General features: G+C 41.4%; 1 pseudogene; it reads left to right on the forward strand.

The window, feature by feature from the left end:
* Positions 1-21,573: 21,573 nt before the first annotated feature.
* LOC148474442 (5S ribosomal RNA) lies at positions 21,574-21,692 on the forward strand (annotated as a pseudogene).
* Positions 21,693-21,775: the final 83 nt, after the last annotated feature.

Raw genomic sequence — 21,775 nt, forward strand, 5'->3', positions numbered from 1 at the left:
AAAGGTGGAGACAAGAGAGCCCAGGATCTGCATGTGTGTATTGACACTTGGTGATGATTTAAGAACTTTTGAGTCCTGGTCTGTAGGTTCAGAAGCTATTCTGGTGGGAGGAAGGCCCTCAGATGGTACATCTCCTGTGGCGGAGTTCAGAAGAATTTCTTCCAATTGATGATCCATCTGTGGAACTGGAGATCTATTTTGAGAGATGTGTTCCATGAGGAACTTTGCTGATTGGGCAAGAACCAGAAGGTCGTCTAGATAAGGTAGAATCCAGATACCTCTGCATCACAAATGTTCCTCTCGGACCGCAAACCTGAGAAAGTTCTGGTCACTGAGCCAGATAGGAATATGCAAATAGGCATCCTGGTTTTCCAAGAAGGCCTAGAAATCCCCCGGGTCCAGTGTCAGATTGATGGAATGTAGACACTCCATGCAGAATTTGAGGACCCACAAGAACTTGTTGAGGGTCTTCAGATTGAGGACTGGCTAGAAGGAACTGTTCAGCTTCTGAACTAAGAGGTAGACATAAAAGCCCTTGCATTTCCGAGACCGAGGAACTGCAACAATTACTTTGGATGCCAACAGGGAGTGAATAGATTTCTGCAGTGCTTCTGCTTTGCCTGGATCCACCAGAAAGCCTGTGGAAAAAACTTGTCAGAGGCTTATACTGAAAGGGTGTAGCCCCAGGAGACCACACCTAGCTCCCAGGCATACAACATAGTCACCATCCAGGTCTTGAAGGACAGCAGAAGTCAGCCTTCCAAGCTAGGATCCACCAGGTGGAGGATCTCCTCGTCAAGTGGCAGGCTTGTCTGTAGGCTTGGTGGCAGTGCATCTGGTAGTCCAGGGCTGTTTAACTCTGGGCTTATAACCCTTGGATGAGTAGCCTTGGGACCATGACTTTTCCCTGTGGATGAAAGGGGTGAAAACTATATGTTCACGACCTAAGGGCTGTTGCAGAAGGGAGGAAGGCTGTCTTTGATGCCGCCAACATGGCCAGGATCTTGTCCAAATCAGGACCAAAGAGACTGTCCCCTCAATATGGAAGAGCCTCTAGGGCAGGGCTCGACAAATCCCAGGGCCAGGTCGCCATGGCGACTATACTCTGTTGCCTGGCGACCACATTTTTCAGGGAGGGAGGATTTCAGGAAGCAGTGTCCAAGCGGAGATTCATGGGCGGCCATTTCACAGGAGTGCATGCGCTGATGGTGTCTCCTGTGCTGGCCTGACTCTACTCTTTTCTGTCTCGGCTGTCTGGCTGCATAGAACTCTGGTAAGAGGTTCTATGCATAGCGGGGTTTGTGACTGCAGAGGGTAGCGATGTGACCACCGGGGACAGGGGGGGGGTGATTGGCCCAAGGGGGGCAGGAGGGGTAGTGGCACTGAATGGGTTCACCCCCCCATGCTGCGGTGCCATATACGAAGGGCGCTAGGCGCCATGCTTTAAATGTATTAACGGCGCCGGGTGTTTAAAAAGTTTTATTGCTGCCGCGGCCGTGCCTTCTCTGTGGCCACGGCAACAGTGTTAACCCCATCATCTCCGGTGGCTGCGGCAATGGGGGACAATGTGGCCGAGCCGCTGCAGCCGGGACAAGTGTCCCGGACTGCAGGGCTAAGTGGTACACAGGGGACCAGCTTAGCCGGCCAGCTCAGCGATGCAGAAGGGGGCTGTGTGCTGGCTGCTGGGGGGCGGCCGAATTGAGTGCCACACTGGAGGTGGGAACCGGGTGCACGAAGCCGCTCTGCACTCCCAGCTGGGGACCGGGAGCCTAGCTCCTGGCGCCCCCAGCTTCACAGGGCCGGTTGTGTACACGCTGGGAGAAAGGGAGAGCCTGCTTCCCTGATCCCCAGCATGGAAGGCGGTAGGAAACTGCTGCTGGCATAAGTGACCCAGCGCAGCAGGACTGAGAGCCGCACACAGGAAGAACGGACAAGCCGGCTCCCTGTGTGGTGAGAAGGGGGCTAGGTGCCTGCATGCCGGGGAACAGGGAGAGCTCTGAGATAAGACGTTGCCCCTCTGATATGCTCTACTAACGACAATAGCTTGTTCCTTTGGGTACCCGAGCTGTGGCCCTTATAAGGGATGCCTCATAAGGAATACGAAGGGTAGTGTTCTTGACAAGGTGGGGAGCCGCTCTTACCTGTCCACCTGCGGTATCTAGCTGCAACTGCCTGGTGTGCTGCTGAGGACCTGGGCAAAGACACTGATCCATTTGCCAGTGCTGCGACCACCGATGCAGGGGGTTGGTGGAGCTGTAGAGTGGGCATCCTGTGGAGCACTTAGCGCTGCCCACTAAAAAAAAATAAAGTAATAAAAGAGGAGGCTGCATAAAGCAGCCCTGTATAGATAGTGCCCACTCCTGCAGGCACCAAACTAACACTGGCCTGTCTGCGGTATAGTGGACAGGGAGCCGGGGCTGCTGGGATAAAAGATTAACTGTTTGGTGCCCAGACTCCTACTCCAGTTTATACCCACTGTCTAAAGCCTGTGTCCCCTATGAAGAGAAGAAAGTTAATCCACCATACTGAACCCATTAATTTTGAAAAGGTATACAGAAATTACCCTGACGATATCCAGAGTAGGCGAAACGCGCATCCAGATGGGTGTTCCCAGTTTGTGCATGGACCCGGAGCACTATCTGGTACCATATTTTTCATTTAGTTAGGTACCTTGGTGGTTCTTTATCAATGTTTAACTTATACAGGTTGAGTCTCCCATATCCAAATATTCCGGAATACGGAATATTCTGAAATACGGATTTTTTTTTTCTAAGGCACAAATTATTAAAAATTTTGTATAAAATTACCTTCAGGCTGTGTGTATAAGGTGTATATGAAACATAAATGAATTTCATTTCTGTACACAAACTGAGCCACAAAATTATTGAATATATTGTAGAAAATTACTTGCAGGCTGTGTGTATAAGGTGCATATAACACATAAATGCATTCAGTGTGTATATTTGGGTCCTATTCCCAAGATATTTCATTATGGTTTGTATATATTCCAAAATATGGAATATTCCGTTATCCAAAATACACCTGGTCCCAAGCATTTTGGATATGGGAGACTCAACCTGTACCTATATTTATCTGGGACTAATAGTGACAGGGGTTATACTTTGCCCTGTAGTAGAAAACATGACTTAATGCTCACCAATATTACTTTTCATTACAGACAACAGAGATATCTGCTATTTCTAAAGTACAAAATAGAAGAAAAGAAGAGCTTTCATGAACAGTGCACACCTGGACAATTAGTAAAATGTAATATTTCTCTTTTATTAATATCATAGCTAAAATATATCTCTAATATCACAGATCTATAAAAAGTTAAATATTAAAATTAAATAAAAAATATTTAATATTAATACTTTGTTTTTTATACATCTGATATACAGTGCCTTGCAAAAGTATTCACCCCCTTGGCTTTTTACCTTTTTTGTTACGTTACAACCTGTAAAAATTAAAATGAGAAAAATATATATATATATAAAAAAGAATCTTTATAAATAAAATTCTGAAAATTGGCATGTGCATATGTAATCACCCCCTTTGCTATGAAGCCCCTCAAAATTTCTGGTGCAACCAATTACCTTCAGAAGTCACATAATTAGTGAAATGAAGTCCACCTGTGTGAAATATAAGTGTCACATGATCTGTCGGAATAAACACACCTTTTCTGAAAGGTCCCAGAGACTGCAACACCACTAAGCAAGAGGCATCACACCATGAAGATCAAGGAGCACTCTAAACAAATCAGGGACAAAGTTGTTGAGATGTACAATTTTGGGATGGGTTATAAAAAAATATCCAAATCTTTGATGATCCCCCGGAGCACCATCAAATTCATCATCATCAAATGGAAAGAACATGTTACCACAACAAACTTGCCAAGAGAGGGCCGCCCACCAAAACTCACAGACCGAGCAAGGAGGGCATTAATCAGAGAGGCAGCACAGAGACCAAAGGAAACCCTGAAGGAGCTGCAGAGTTCCACAGCAGAGACTGTTGTGAGGCAACAAAACATGAAAAATGCAAAGGAGGGGAGGGGGGAATACTTTTGCAAGGCCCTGTTTTAGGGATATACTATAGCTATGATATTAATAAAAGTTAAATATTAAACAAATTGTCCCATTGTGCACTGTTCAGGAAAGCTCTTATCTTTCTTTTTTTTGTACAATAGCTTGGTGTCTGAGCTGTAACTGTAGCACATTCACAAAAAATATAAAAATAAAAACATATATACGTATCTTAGTAAACAAATATTTACAGATAATACGTGTTGGATAATGGGATTGATATAAATATTTAATAAAATTATTCTAGTGCAGGAAACTCCCCTTTTCATTTGTAATATCTGCTATAACTGCCATATGATTAAAACATTGTGCGTCTCCTTGACACTTTCTTTATAATTTCATATTCCAACTGGAATCTTGGTTTTTCCTGTGCTAGGAAGATCCCAACAGGAGCAGTGTCAGGTAATTTAAAAAGCAGGTCCACCTACCTATAATTTTCAAGGTTGGAATCCTCCTAGGTTCTCACTCTCCTGTTCACTGCTAACAAGCACACAGGGGAGCAGAAGAAAAACATAGAAGTTATCAAGGCTACATGGATATCCTATAAGTTCTATCTTTGGGTTTATTGTTGGTATTTTGTTTAATCACTTGTCATTATGGTTACCTCATTATGGTTTATGTTTTTGTGGGAATATAGTCATGTTTCTTATTTAACATTTGCTGATAAAATCTGCCTTTATTTTGGGATTTACTGTATATACAGTGTCAGTAACAAATCATGGATGTTAACTAGAACATGATTATTTCACCATTACTATAATACACCACTAGCCTATTCGGGACTATATGGTAGAAAGATTTATCTTCTCCCGTCTTCTTTCCATCCATTGACTGCCTAATCTAAAAGATTGGAAGACAGTTCCCTGCCCTCAAGATTTAGGGTAGACTGTAAGGGGTAAATTTACTAAGATGGGAGTTCTATTAAGAAATGATGTTTCCCATAGCAACCAATCAGATTCTACTTTTCATTTATCTAGCACCTTCTAGAAGATAATACCTGCAATCTGATTGGTTGCTATGGGAAAAATCACTTCTTAATAGAACTCCCATCTTAGTAAATTTACCACTAACAGTCAAGCAATGAGTATACTATTTATCTTAACATTGTTTGGTTTGGGATACTGGTGTGTACTGTATTTACTTTTAGATATGTTCAGAAAAGTTATAATTTAATATTTATAGACATAACAAGAGTGCACCACAAAACATTCTTCCTTTTTCTTCTTTGACATATATGCATATATCTGATGCCTGAGAGCATCACCAACCTGTCTCTGATGGAACACTATTTGGGTCTCTCACCTGGTTCATGTAGTTTTTTTTACATTAAAGAACGTTGTATACCTACGATCTAGTGCGGAACCCCCCCCTAAACATTTATACTAATATCCACGGAATATAATACTTCCTTATCTTGGTTGGGAATATAGAGAAGGAAGCATGATTTTATGATAGGTACAAAAGAAAGATTAGTGTGCAACACCACTTTGTCCATGGGTAGATGTGATTGCTACAAGAAACATCAACAACTTATGTGTAAGGATCTTGAGACATTTTGTAAAGGCTCAAAAGGAATCAGGCATTTCTGCATCCAGTACTCAAGTAAGTTTCCAAGATGCCACAAAAGACTGCAAAAAAGTCTTCTCTTGATTGTTGACTTTGACACATATACACCTGCCTCCTGGAGAGTGTTCTTGATTTGGCCAACTGTTGTGAAGGGGTTTTTCTTCACCAGGGATATAATTCTTCTGTCATCCACAACAGTTGTTTTCCGTGGTCTTCCGGGTCTTTTGGTGTTGCTGAGCTCTCCGGTGCGTTCTTTCTTTTTAAGAATGTTCCAAACAGTTGATTTGGCCAAACCTAATGTTTTTGCTATTTCTCTGTTGGGCTTGTTTTGATTTTTCAGCCTAATGATGGCTTGCTTCACTGATAGTGACAGCTCTTTGGATCTCATATTGAGAGTCGACAGTAACTGATTCCAAATGCAAATGTCACACCTAGAATCAACTCCAGACCTTTTACCTGCTTAATTGATAATGAAATAACGAGGGAATAGCCCACACCTGTCCCTGAAATAGCTTTTGAGTTGACAGTCCCATTACTTTTGGCCCCTTAAAAAGTGGGAGGCACATATAGAAACTGTTGTAATTCCTACACCGTTCACCTGATTTGGATGTAATTACCCTCAAATTAAACCTGATAGTGTGCAGTTAAAGGACACCTTGTTTGTTTCATTTCAAAGCCATTGTGGTGGTGAATAGGGGCCAAAATATGACAATTCTGTCAATGTCCCAATATTTATGCACCTGACTGTGTATATATATATTACACACCTGTTCATATTGAAATGCTGGGTTGCAATTCTATATGCAGATGGACTAATTTAATTTATTTATAAATCAATACAGGGTAGTCATTCATAGTGTACTCTAATTATAGTCTGTCCTTATATAGAGGAAGAAATTTCACAGCTTGTTATTAGACCGTATTAGATGGAATTGATATTTATCTTCCTTAGTAACAATGTTGCAGCTTTGTAGCTATATTTAGTGAAGCTTCTACACATTAAATCAGAAGTGTTAACACCAATTATTTGCAGTATATACTTCTCCTCTATAAATTATATGATTACAATAAAGTTGACAGAACATGCTAGTGTTACTTAAATCTAAAAGGATCTTATAACATAAAAACTTGTCACAGTTGTTAATGTTAATTGCGTATGGCAGTCTCAAATATTTGGGCTGCCCACGGCTTATATGTTGATTCTAGTGACTTTTAAATTATCATAGGTCTTGTATTAAAGTTCCCCTAAGTAAGATCCTATCCACGTGGTCTCTAGGTCAGCTGTATGCTGTGTTGTTCCAAATATTTAAGTGCCGGGTTGATGAATGGGATGCCGCTTTATCGTACCTGCAGAGATCTCCTTTATTACTGCACGGTTATCACCATCTGCTACGGTCATCCCATTTATCAATGTCGCACTTAAATATTTGAAACAACACAGCATACAGCAGACCTAGAGACCACGTGGATAGGCCTCGCTGTTCGGGTCTTGCCGTAAGGACTACCCCAGCACGCTGTCATTTGAGTCTCTGACCACTTTGTGTGAGTACCACCTCCGGTCACCTTGGCACGCCGTGTATTATATGGCTTGGAGAGTAAAAGACTGCAGGAGGATATAGCTGGGTTTCTGATTTATTGTGACAGTACCACCTCCGATCTATAGACATTTACTGTATAACAACCAATTCGTGACCTATACACGTACAATATGGAACCTGAACTTATGTTTCTTTAAAAGAAACCAGTCTGGAGACTAAATATATGGCTTTAAGTGAACAATTATATATTTTCATATTGTAGCCTGAATTGCTACATTATTGCTCACTTTATACATTGTATATTTATGCGATTTGCTGGTCCATGATCATATTATTTATTGTATGAATGTTATTTTATTCATTTGTGTCTTTGCAATTGCATTTTATTGGTATTAAATATTCCATTTATTGACTCATCCAATAGTATTTATCTTTAGCGCTCATCATTTTTTCTTTATTTATGGGAGCATATTGTATAGCAGCAGCCCGGTTATTACGCACACAGTTTTGTTACTGTGTAACTTATGTGGGTAGTTTGTTTGTAATACAGACACTTTCCATTTCATTGGCTACAACTCTGGGTTATTCAATTTACGGCTTAATTAAGATGTATGTGAGGATTCTGATTGTTACATGTATTCCCTGCTAATAAATGATATATAGAAGATTCACATCTGGACAGCACCGATATTTTCATATAGACAGCAGCACTTATTCAGCTCTTCACTTTGTTGTAGTACATTGGTAAGTATCATAAAGACGGCTCACTATTAAGACACATGCACATCACATTAAGAGCAAGGGGTCTATTCAGCAATAGTGACGATGTTGCCCAGAATATTATGGGGCAACATCGCCATGATTTTTTATCCATTATAAATATGTAGGGTCCCTATTCAGCAATATTTTGTGCAGGGACAGCAGTTGCAGTAACACGCTGCCCCTGCGATGTTACAGAAGGCATTGTTTTTGGTTTCCGAAAACAATCCCTTCTGCCCATGCTCAGTCTTGCGCTTAGGAATAGTCTCCGTCCCTGCTTTGCGGTGACCGCGGATGACTAACTACAGCGCCAGCCTGTCCAAATAGATTGACATGTGTATACAGGCTTTATATTAGTCTGTAAACATGTACTGTATATTTATGTGATTTTATATTTAAAATGTATATATACATTTTAAATATAATAGCCCATAAATATAAATGTATACAGGCTAATATAAAGCCTGTATAGACATGTCAATCACTTTCGGCAGGTTTAACAGGCTCTAATTGGTCTTAACTACTGGCGGTCACCTGGAAGCAGGGACTTATGGGAAAATTTTCCTCTGTCCCTGCAATTTTCAGGCAATTTTAATGCATTTTCTTCATATAACACCATTCTGAGATGGCGCTATATAAAGTAATGATTTTGAGTAATTTAACACTTGTTGCTATGCTGAATAGCAAAATGCATTAAAGCACTGTAGAGATCAATGGCTGATCCATACTGTGTGGTACTCTGCGAGAAGGGAATTCATGGAGAAGATAATTGCATTATCTTCTCTATTATTCCATTGCTGAATAGGGGATTTACATAAAAAAATACAGAAATCATAGTTTCCGCATTTTTTATGTAGAAAAAAAATCATTGCTGAATAAACCCCCAAATCCCTTATCACGTTCACAGCTCTATCACAGTATCTGTGTGAGCTTTGTTAGCGGTCAAGATGATCCCCGCTAGTAAATGCCATATGAGCGGTTCACTTGTAAGCCAGACAAGTATCACAGCATGTTAGATTATAGTTCACACATCTAGGGGACACACAGCGGACGTGCCAAACTAAATACAACTTTAAAAACACAACAATAATACAGGGTTTTCATGAGATATATATCACTTTGTTCTTGTTAATAATTAGTGATGTTATTTAGCGGGATGTAGTCAGTTTACCTACAATCGGGATGCTGGTGGGCAAAATCCCAGAGCCGGAATCCTGACACTGGCCACAACACTGGCTCCAGAATCCCGACATCATGTGAAATGTTGATGTCACAATCCTGACGGCCGGCATTCCGATCTTAAGTATAGCGGCCCGGGTTAGCCGCGCGTGGGGGTTAGGTTTAGGCACAGCGGAGGTGTTATATATAGCAGCCAATATTGACTCCTTTGTGAGTTATATATCTTGTATTTTGTTCTATTTATCTTTCCTCCCCGTCACACACAGACATGCCTAAACGTTTTTAACCTATCATTCCAGTTGAGTATCGACAAGAGTTGTCTAGTTAAGCATGGAAGGCAGGTTTTCTATTACTACACTAACATACCAATTAATGCAAAAGGTTTGAATCCTCCCTATAAAAAGATGGCCCTTCATTCCTTTGCTAAACGCAAATTAGTTATTGCTGCAGTCCAAAACTTTCCCAGCCTTTCTCTTCCCTCTTAGATACCCTGTCTGCTTTAAGGCCAATGTTCCAGTTAAAAGGATTTTCTTTTCTATTCTAGTCCACCATGATTTTCCCAGATTGCGGACTCCTCAGTTAGATTTGTAATTTTACACTAGAGATATAGCCTTAGTTATAGGTTATATCCCTAAGTCAGGGGCAGTTTACCAGAGGAGGGGGCCTGTGTGTAGCTTCCATGCTGGCCCCCTCTTCTACGGTAATGCAGCAGGCAGACTCTGGCTTTTTACCAGAGTCTACTGTGCATGCGCAGGTCTCCAGGAACCTCTCTACTGCGCATGCACAAACCTCTGGGTAAATGGATTCAGTGTCTGCAGCGCCAACCAACACAAGATTCCTGAAAGAGAAGTATAATTATATGGGGCAGGGGCCTGTGTGCATCACACAGCCTGCACCCATTATAGATACACCAATGCCCTAAGAACAAACAACCCTTATTCTTTCAGAAACTGTGTAGGGTGGTGTGAAAGGTTTGTAAGTGTCCAGTGGTAATACTGGGAGACTTTAGCATAGTTTGCACCTAAAAATTAATAGATCCACTCCAGCCAAAGTTCTCCAACAAATCTAACCCGTGACCTTCAGGTCACTTCAAATGTGCTATGACGGAGTTTGGCCTCTTTGATATGTGTTGAGAGCACAGCAGTCCTCAGTAAGTAACTGTTACTCTCATGGATGTTGGTTGTCTTCCTGGTTTGATCTTACAATAACTAATAAGTGGACCTTTTAGTGGATATACAAGATAACTATACTTCCAATCACATGGTCTCACCATGCCCCCCTTCTCCTACAGTGTAATTGTGGCTTAACCCAGAACACTTCTTGACCTTTTTGATTCTCATGAAGGTATGCAGGCATTTGGTCCATAAAAAACTAGTAGACGACTTTGTCCTGAACTACTTGCCTTTTGGACCTAGAACCTTTACATAAAGTTTATCCCCAAGACATGACTCTTCTTAAGAGTTGAATTAAATTCCATCTCCTTGAAGCCCATGTAAATAAAGGAACATGTATTGTTGGAACCAAATGTTTTACTGTGAAGGCAACAGGACTGGCCACAATGTTGGCTAGAAAACTATTTGGTAAATAAGCTAGAAAAAAAATCAAATCCTTATTTAAATGTTTTGAAGCTAAAGTGGCTTACCCCTTGTCTAGAGCCATCTCCTTAGCTGCCTGCTATGCATGTCTGTATAAGAGATGACGCCAAAGGACTTTTTTGATGAACATGAATCTGCCTATACTAGAGCATGCTATCATTATTGCCCTAAACTCCCCTTGATTAGAATCCAAAGTTAAACTTGTGATTGTCTTTGAAAAAAGATAAAGCCCCTGAACCTGATCATTATTCCAATCATTTTTAAACAGCTTTCCAGTTACAGTTAATCCAAAATTTTGTGTGTTTGAAGCAGTGTCTATCTGTGGTTCTATTCTTTCTAAAATGATTGAAGCTTGGATAGTAGTGATTCTGAAACCAGGGAAGGATCCAACTCTGGCATGCGCAGTAGCACCCTTGGTAAAGGATGTTGGGCTGATTCAGTATAAGAGCAGACTGGAGATAGCACTGGAGCACACTCCTTCCGGGAAGCAATCGGGAAGCCGACTGCCTAAATACCGGCAGCCGGCTTCCCGACTGTCTTATCCCGGAATGGGTGAAATGCCGGGCGTCTAGATGTAGACGCCCGCATTTCCCCGACGCCGGGAGACCGGCATCACGATTGTAGTGATGCCGGGCGCCGCGAGCGGACAGCCGCGGGGGGGGGGAGGGTTAGGTTTAGGGCTCCCGGGGGGGACTTAGGGTTAGGCACCCCCCCGGGAGGGTTAGGCTAGGGGGAGGGAGGGTTAGGCACCCCCAGGGGGGACTTAGGGTTATTCACCCCCCCGGGGGACTTAGGTTTAGGCAGCGGGGAAGGGGGTGGTTAGGGTTAGGCACCCCTAAGGAGGGTTAGGGGGGTTAGGTTAGTCTATTCTTACCTATCCACGATCGGGATTTCCAGCGCTGTCGGGCTTCCGCTGCTTCTAACTCTGCTCCTGTCGGGCTGCCACTGCCCATTCCCTCCTTCCCAACCCCCACTATCACTACAGGCTGCCTCTGGTCACATAAAAAACTTATTTTACCATACACACATAAACTACTAAAATCCCTGTAAAGGCCCCCCACACACGATGGGATTTTGTTTAAGCGATTTGGCCGTTTCCGACCGATTGGAACGATGTTATTTAAAAAGTGCCGTGTGTGGGTACGATAACGATGCCGATGAGCACTCCCGCTAATCAATTAAATCTGCATAAATATATTTTATAATTTTTATAGAGATTAATTCTCTGGATAGTATCTGTATAATTATCGCTACTATTGTTGCATTCTAGACCTGCTTAGATACTGTTAAATGTTTTATTGTATCGATACAACTTCAATGTGATGTCTATTATGCATTCATTATTTCTTATAAGATTGTTTAAATATGTGTTTTAATAAATTATATTTTATTAATTTGTAAGTACATTTTTCATTTTCACAGAACTGTTTTTTTTATAATTATTTGTTTTAGTCCCTTTGTGAGCATATCAAATCAAAGTCTGGCAACACCCACTGAATAAGCTGAAAGGCGTCTGGATAAAGCGCCCACTTACCAGAGTGAACGTCCTGGTGGCTGAGGAAGTCCGTTTCCCATTTCTGGACTCTGGGGATGAAGACTGCCTAGAGCCAGAAAATTACGCTCTGCCCAGATGAGAATGTGACACACCTCTTTCATGTCGCTGCAACTGCTGCCCTGATGGTTTATGTAGGCGACAGTGTCACATTTTTGGGCTGCATCTGGACCAGCCGATGTTGGAGGAGTGCTAGAGCTAGGCAGAGAGCTCCGAAGACCACCCAGAGTTCCAGAATGTTGATTGGTAGCTGGCTCTCTGGAGCAATCGACTGACCTCAAAAGGTCTGTTGACAGGTTACTGCCTCCCACCCGCGAAGACTTGCCTCTGTAATGAGGAAAACTCAGTCCTGGATCCAAAAGGGGCTACCCTTATAAGTAGGATGCCTGGAGCCACCACAAGAGGTAGAGCCAGACCTCCCGAGAAAAGATGATCGTTCGTGTCTTCAGTCTGATGAAACTTGTTCCACCGGGACAGAACATCTATCTGAAAAGGCCAGGAGTGAAACTGGGCATACTACACCATGTCAAAAGGTGGAGACAAGAGAGCCCAGGATCTGCATGTGTGTATTGACACTTGGTGATGATTTAAGAACTTTTGAGTCCTGGTCTGTAGGTTCAGAAGCTATTCTGGTGGGAGGAAGGCCCTCAGATGGTACATCTCCTGTGGCGGAGTTCAGAAGAATTTCTTCCAATTGATGATCCATCTGTGGAACTGGATATCTATTTTGAGAGATGTGTTCCATGAGAAACTTTGCTGATTGGGCAAGAACCAGAAGGTCGTCTAGATAAGGTAGAATCCAGATACCTCTGCATCACAAATGTTCCTCTCGGACCGCAAACCTGAGAAAGTTCTGGTCACTGAGCCAGATAGGAATATGCAAATAGGCATCCTGGTTTTCCAAGAAGGCCTAGAAATCCCCCGGGTCCAGTGTCAGATTGATGGAATGTAGACACTCCATGCAGAATTTGAGGACCCACAAGAACTTGTTGAGGGTCTTCAGATTGAGGACTGGCTAGAAGGAACTGTTCGGCTTCTGAACTAAGAGGTAGACATAAAAGCCCTTGCATTTCCGAGACCGAGGAACTGCAACAATTACTTTGGATGCCAACAGGGAGTGAATAGATTTCTGCAGTGCTTCTGCTTTGCCTGGATCCACCAGAAAGCCTGTGGAAAAAACTTGTCAGAGGCTTATACTGAAAGGGTGTAGCCCCAGGAGACCACACCTAGCTCCCAGGCATACAACATGGTCACCATCCAGGTCTTGAAGGACAGCAGAAGTCAGCCTTCCAAGCTAGGATCCACCAGGTGGAGGATCTCCTCGTCAAGTGGCAGGCTTGTCTGTAGGCTTGGTGGCAGTGCGTCTGGTAGTCCAGGGCTGTTTAACTCTGGGCTTATAACCCTTGGATGAGTAGCCTTGGGACCATGACTTTTCCCTGCGGATGAAAGGGGTGGAAACTATATGTTCACGACCTAAGGGCTGTTGCAGAAGGGAGGAAGGCTGTCTTTGATACCGCCAACATGGCCAGGATCTTGTCCAAATCAGGACCAAAGAGACTGTCCCCTCAATATGGAAGAGCCTCTAGGGCAGGGCTCGACAAATCCCAGGGCCAGGTCGCCATGGCGACTATACTCTGTTGCCTGGCGACCACATTTTTCAGGGAGGGAGGATTTCAGGAAGCAGTGTCCAAGCGGAGATTCATGGGCGGCCATTTCACAGGAGTGCATGCGCTGATGGTGTCTCCTGTGCTGGCCTGACTCTGCTCTTTTCTGTCTCGGCTGTCTGGCTGCATAGACCTCTGGTAAGAGGTTCTATGCATAGCAGGGATTGTGACTGCAGAGGGTAGCGATGTGGCCACCGGGGACAGGGGGGGGGTGATTGGCCCAAGGGGGGCAGGAGGGGTAGTGGCACTGAATGGGTTCACCCCCCCATGCTGCGGTGCCATATTCGAAGGGCGCTAGGTGCCATGCTTTAAATGTATTAACGGCGCCGGGTGTTTAAAAAGTTTTATTGCTGCCGGGGCCGTGCCTTCTCTGTGGCCACGGCAACAGTGTTAACCCCATCATCTCCGGTGGCTGCGGCAATGGGGGACAATGTGGCCGAGCCGCTGCAGCCGGGACAAGTGTCCCGGACTGCAGGGCTAAGTGGTACACAGGGGACCAGCTTAGCCGGCCAGCTCAGCGATGCAGAAGGGGGCTGTGTGCTGGCTGCTGGGGGGCGGCCGAATTGAGCGCCACACTGGAGGTGGGAACCGGGTGCACGAAGCCGCTCTGCACTCCCAGCTGGGAACCGGGAGCCTAGCTCCTGGCGCCCCCAGCTTCACAGGGCCGGTTGTGTACACGCTGGGAGAAAGGGAGAGCCTGCTTCCCCGATCCCCAGCATGGAAGGCGGTAGGAAACTGCTGCTGGCATAAGTGACCCAGCGCAGCAGGACTGAGAGCCGCACACAGGAAGAACGGACAAGCCGGCTCCCTGTGTGGTGAGAAGGGGGCTAGGTGCCTGCATGCCGGGGAACAGGGAGAGCTCTGAGATAAGACGTTGCCCCTCTGATATGCTCTACTAACGACAATAGCTTGTTCCTTTGGGTACCCGAGCTGTGGCCCTTATAAGGGATGCCTCATAAGGAATACGAAGGGTAGTGTTCTTGACAAGGTGGGGAGCCGCTCTTACCTGTCCACCTGCGGTATCTAGCTGCAACTGCCTGGTGTGCTGCTGAGGACCTGGGCAAAGACACTGATCCATTTGCCAGTGCTGCGACCACCGATGCAGGGGGTTGGTGGAGCTGTAGAGTGGGCATCCTGTGGAGCACTTAGCGCTGCCCACTAAAAAAAAATAAAGTAATAAAAGAGGAGGCTGCATAAAGCAGCCCTGTATAGATAGTGCCCACTCCTGCAGGCACCAAACTAACACTGGCCTGTCTGCGGTATAGTGGACAGGGAGCCGGGGCTGCTGGGATAAAAGATTAACTGTTTGGTGCCCAGACTCCTACTCCAGTTTATACCCACTGTCTAAAGCCTGTGTCCCCTATGAAGAGAAGAAAGTTAATCCACCATACTGAACCCATTAATTTTGAAAAGGTTTACAGAAATTACCCTGACGATATCCAGAGTAGGCGAAACGCGCATCCAGATGGGTGTTCCCAGTTTGTGCATGGACCCGGAGCACTATCTGGTACCATATTTTTCATTTAGTTAGGTACCTTGGTGGTTCTTTATCAATGTTTAACTTATACAGGTTGAGTCTCCCATATCCAAATATTCCGGAATACGGAATATTCTGAAATACGGATTTTTTTTTTCTAAGGCACAAATTATTAAAAATTTTGTATAAAATTACCTTCAGGCTGTGTGTATAAGGTGTATATGAAACATAAATGAATTTCATTTCTGTACACAAACTTTGAGCCACAAAATTATTGAATATATTGTAGAAAATTACTTGCAGGCTGTGTGTATAAGGTGCATATAACACATAAATGCATTCAGTGTGTATATTTGGGTCCTATTCCCAAGATATTTCATTATGGTTTGTATATATTCCAAAATATGGAATATTCTGTTATCCAAAATACCCCTGGTCCCAAGCATTTTGGATATGGGAGACTCAACCTGTACCTATATTTATCTGGGACTAATAGTGACAGGGGTTATACTTTGCCCTGTAGTAGAAAACATGACTTAATGCTCACCAATATTACTTTTCATTACAGACAACAGAGATATCTGCTATTTCTAAAGTACAAAATAGAAGAAAAGAAGAGCTTTCATGAACAGTGCACACCTGGACAATTAGTAAAATGTAATATTTCTCTTTTATTAATATCATAGCTAAAATATATCTCTAATATCACAGATCTATAAAAAGTTAAATATTAAAATTAAATAAAAAATATTTAATATTAATACTTTGTTTTTTATACATCTGATATACAGTGCCTTGCAAAAGTATTCACCCCCTTGGCTTTTTACCTTTTTTGTTACGTTACAACCTGTAAAAATTAAAATGAGAAAAAAAAAAATATATATATATATATATATATATATATATATATATATAAAAGAATCTTTATAAATAAAATTCTGAAAATTGGCATGTGCATATGTAATCACCCCCTTTGCTATGAAGCCCCTCAAAAGTTCTGGTGCAACCAATTACCTTCAGAAGTCACATAATTAGTGAAATGAAGTCCACCTGTGTGAAATATAAGTGTCACATGATCTGTCGGAATAAACACACCTTTTCTGAAAGGTCCCAGAGACTGCAACACCACTAAGCAAGAGGCATCACACCATGAAGACCAAGGAGCACTCCAAACAAATCAGGGACAAAGTTTTTGAGATGTACAATTTTGGGATGGGTTATAAAAAAATATCCAAATCTTTGATGATCCCCCGGAGCACCATCAAATTCATCATCATCAAATGGAAAGAACATGTTACCACAACAAACTTGCCAAGAGAGGGCCGCCCACCAAAACCCACAGACCGAGCAAGGAGGGCATTAATCAGAGAGGCAGCACAGAGACCAAAGGAAACCCTGAAGGAGCTGCAGAGTTCCACAGCAGAGACTGTTGTGAGGCAACAAAACATGAAAAATGCAAAGGAGGGGAGGGGAGAATACTTCTGCAAGGCACTGTATTAGGGATATACTATAGCTATGATATTAATAAAAGTTAAATATTAAACAAATTGTCCCATTGTGCACTGTTCAGGAAAGCTCTTATCTTTCTTTTTTTTGTACAATAGCTTGGTGTCTGAGCTGTAACTGTAGCACATTCACAAAAAATATAAAAATAAAAACATATATACGTATCTTAGTAAACAAATATTTACAGATAATACGTGTTGGATAATGGGATTGATATAAATATTTTATAAAATTATTCTAGTGCGGGAAACTCCCCTTTTCATTTGTAATATCTGCCATATGATTAAAACATTGTACATCTCCTTGACACTTTCTTTATAATTTCATATTCCAACTGGAATCTTGGTTTTTCCTGTGCTAGGAAGATCCCAACAGGAGCAGTGTCAGGTAATTTAAAAAGCAGGTCCACCTACCTATAATTTTCAAGGTTGGAATCCTCCTAGGTTCTCACTCTCCTGTTCACTGCTAACAAGCACACAGGGGAGCAGAAGAAAAACATAGAAGTTATCAAGGCTACATGGAAATCCTATAAGTTCTATCTTTGGGTTTATTGTTGGTATTTTGTTTAATCACTTGTCATTGTGGTTACCTCATTATGGTTTATGTTTTTGTGGGAATATAGTCATGTTTCTTATTTAACATTTGCTGATAAAATCTGCCTTTATTTTGGGATTTACTGTATATACAGTGTCAGTAACAAATCATGGATGTTAACTAGAACATGATTATTTCACCATTACTATAATACACCACTAGCCTATTCGGGACTATATGGTAGAAAGATTTATCTTCTCCCGTCTTCTTTCCATCCATTGACTGCCTAATCTAAAAGATTGGAAGACAGTTCCCTGCCCTCAAGATTTAGGGTAGACTGTAAGGGGTAAATTTACTAAGATGGGAGTTCTATTAAGAAATGATGTTGCCCATAGCAACCAATCAGATTCTACTTCTCATTTATCTAGCACCTTCTAGAAGATAATACCTGCAATCTGATTGGTTGCTATGGGAAAAATCACTTCTTAATTGAACTCCCATCTTAGTAAATTTACCACTAACAGTCAAGCAATGAGTATACTATTTATCTTAACATTGTTTGGTTTGGGATACTGGTGTGTACTGTATTTACTTTTAGATATGTTCAGAAAAGTTATAATTTAATATTTATAGACATAACAAGAGTGCACCACAAAACATTCTTCCTTTTTCTTCTTTGACATATATGCATATATCTGATGCCTGAGAGCATCACCAACCTGTCTCTGATTGAACACTATTTGGGTCTCTCACCTGGTTCATGTAGTTTTTTTTACATTAAAGAATGTTGTATACCTACGATCTAGTGCGGAACCCCCCCTAACCATTTATACTAATATCCGCGGAATATAATACTTCCTTATCTTGGTTGGGAGTATAGAGACGGAAGCATGATTTTATGATAGGTACAAAAGAAAGATTAGTGTGCAACACCACTTTGTCCATGGGTAGATGTGATTGCTACAAGAAACATCAACAACTTATGTGTAAGGATCTTGAGACATTTTGTAAAGGCTCAAAAGGAATCAGGCATTTCTGCATCCAGTACTCAAGTAAGTTTCCAAGATGCCACAAAAGACTGCAAAAAAGTAACAAAAATAAGTTTATTAAATGCCAATCTGACATCCAGAAATATATTACCTGTAGACACTTTATCTTTCAGGACAGTGAGAGCAAGGCTCTTGTCTATTACACCCTGAAGAAATTCCATAATTTCTGGAATGGTAGCAGAAGCAGGCTTAAATCAGTTACAATCGCCCAATAGAATGAATGTCTTACAAATCCTACAGTACATACAAGAATCTTGTTTCCAGAACTAACTAAACCACTCCGTTGCGTATTAGCAACGACTGCTCAAAATGGGTTGGGATGCACAATCAGTCTCATATGTGTAAGAATGAACAGATATGGCAGATGTGAGGAAAAAACAATAATAACAGTACTCATAAATTGGGCACACTGTCAAATTACCACTTAATAAAAGTTAACTTATTAATAAATGTATTTATATATATATATATAATAGTAGTATGAAAATAGCGCCAACCTGGCACAACTCTCCTCTATGTGATAATTAGAAATTGTTAAAGGCAACCACACACCCTATTGTGATAGCTATCTGCTAAAAACAACTGATATAGGACAATGGGTTAACTATACTCAGAAAAACATGTGTAGGTGTAGTTGAATTAAAGCGCCTGGTGTGTTGTATATAATATAAGATACCAGACTAGCCTCACCTATGAAAAGGAGGAAAAGAGAAGAAGAGGAACTCGGGGCGGTAGGAGGAAGAAGCTTCAAAAGGAGGTACCTTTGATAGACAAAGTAAAAAGGTATCTTTAATCTCTCCAACCACACCTTGACCATTCCTGAAATAAATTTGCTCAGTAAAGGACTTAAATATGCTCCTACAAGGAACATGAGTAAATTTGATGTTTTTATTGATCTGAACAAATCTGTGAGGAATCTGACGTTAGAGACACATTTTTTAAGAAAAGAACTGGCACCTATTAGGAACTATAATGAAAATCCATCCAAATCAGGCCTGAAGGGGAAATCGACGTACTATCCACTGGAGTCAAAAGGAAGTCACAGATATTTTTTACGAGAAGGTAAAGAAAGATTTATGTGAAATAGATATGAAACCTTTGAAGAAACAAAATTTAAGGAATGATGAAAAACAGGCGTTGAAAAAATTACAAAAGGACACTGATATTATTATAAAACAAGCTGATAAAGGGGGGGCTGGTCATAATGGATAGATCATCATATTTGAAAGAGGCTATGAGACTATTGGGGGATGCGGACTCCTACACAAAAATGGAGAAGGACCCACTAATTGAATATACAGACGAATTGAGAACGTTATTGGTGTATGGATTGCACAGTGGAATTTTGACTACAGATGAATTCCAGTACCTCATGATGACCAATCCCACTACCCCCATATTCTATTTCCTGCCAAAAATACATAAATCTTTGGTAGACCCTCCAGGTAGACAAATAGTGGCAGGCATAGATTCATTGACTTCACATCTATCCGAATATGTGGACATTTTCCTCCAAAAATATGTTATAGGATTGGAGTCATACTTGAAAGATACTGTTCATGTTTTACGATGCATAGAAGGAATAAAATGGCAAGAATCATACAATTGGGTCACAATAGATGTACAAGCATTGTATACATGCATTGAACATGAAAAAGGAGTGAATGCATGTAGAGACATGCTGGAGAAGGATGAGTCCATCAGTGCCACATATCAAAAATTTTTATGTGATCTTATGTATTTTATCTTGAATCATAATTATTTTACATTTTTAGATGTGTTTTATCTGCAAACATGTGGCACTGCAATGGGTACTATCTTTGCCCCAAGTTTCGCTAATATTTTTATGGGATGCTGGGAAAATCGGTTCATATATAAAAATAACCCTTTTAAGGAAAAAAATGTTTTTTATAAGAGGTACATAGACGATATTTTAATGATCTGGGAAGGATCTGAAGAGGATTTTAAACAGTTTTTATTGTATATTATGGACAATGATATGAATTTGAAATTCACATCCCATTTTAATAAAACATCCATAGAATTTTTAGACTTTATCCTTTTAGGTGAAGGAGAGGTAATCCGAACAAAAAATTACATTAAAGAAGTGGATACCAACAGCTATGTACACTATAAGAGCGGACATCAAAAGAAGTGGAAAGAAAACATTCCGTATTCCCAGTTCCATAGGGTGAAATGAAACTGCACTTTAGAAAAAGACTGTGATGAACAAATACAGACCTTCAAGGAAAGATTCATAGAGGAAAGAATATCCTGTAGAACTTCTATCAAAAGCAGAAATCAGAACAAGGAACCTGGATAGAAAAGAACTTTTGGAATATAAAACCAAGGAAAATCATAGTGGTACTATAGTACCTTTTACCACCAAATATAATGGGCATGAGAAAGATATCTGCAAATCTCTACATAAGCATTGGCACCTTCTCCAGATGAACCCTGTATTAAAAGAGATCTTGCCCCCTAAACCCAAGATACTGTTTAGAAAGGGGAGACATTTAAAAGACTCTTTAGCACCCAGTATGATTAAGAATATGGATATTAAACAAAGCCAAATACTGCCGAAATGCCTGGGCAGTTATAAATGCGGATGACGTGTTATATGTAAATATCTACATCCACAAAGGAAGGTTTTTTTCAACTTTGACAACACTAAGGAATTCAAAATAAAAAATTACATGAATTGTAACTCAACGTCTGTCATATATATTTTGGAATGCAAGTGTGATACTAAATATGTAGGAAAAACCAAGATACCACTTAAAATAAGAATACAGGAACATATCCGGAATATAAGAAACAAAGTGGAAGGACATGCCGTGTCTAAACATTTTATCTCACATCACGGATCTAATCCAGAGCATCTGACATTTAAAGCAATTGAACATGTCACCCTTGGCGAGAGAGGAGGTGACTTAGAGAATAAACTGTCAAGAAGTGAGATGTTTTGGATTTTCAAATTGAACACTCTGACTCCATACGGCTTTAATGAAAGCTACGAGATAGCCCCATTCCTGTGGTCGATTCTTAAAGGGCGTAAATTGCTGTTTTGATACCTACAGCCAGACCATTATGTCAATGCCCAATCTCGTCCGATCTCGGAAGCTAAGCATAATTGGGCCTGGTCAGTACTTGGATGGGGGACCTCCAGGGAATACCAGGTGCTGTAATTATTGCACATATGCCTAAGGGCACATAAGTGAAGGAATTTTACTGGCTACCTGAAAGGCATATTAGGAATAATATGTTCAGAGTT

The sequence above is a fragment of the Taudactylus pleione genome, unplaced genomic scaffold (genome assembly GCF_031769625.1).
Source record: "Taudactylus pleione unplaced genomic scaffold, aTauple2 ptg000845l, whole genome shotgun sequence".
NCBI classification, from domain to species: Eukaryota; Metazoa; Chordata; class Amphibia; order Anura; family Myobatrachidae; genus Taudactylus; species Taudactylus pleione.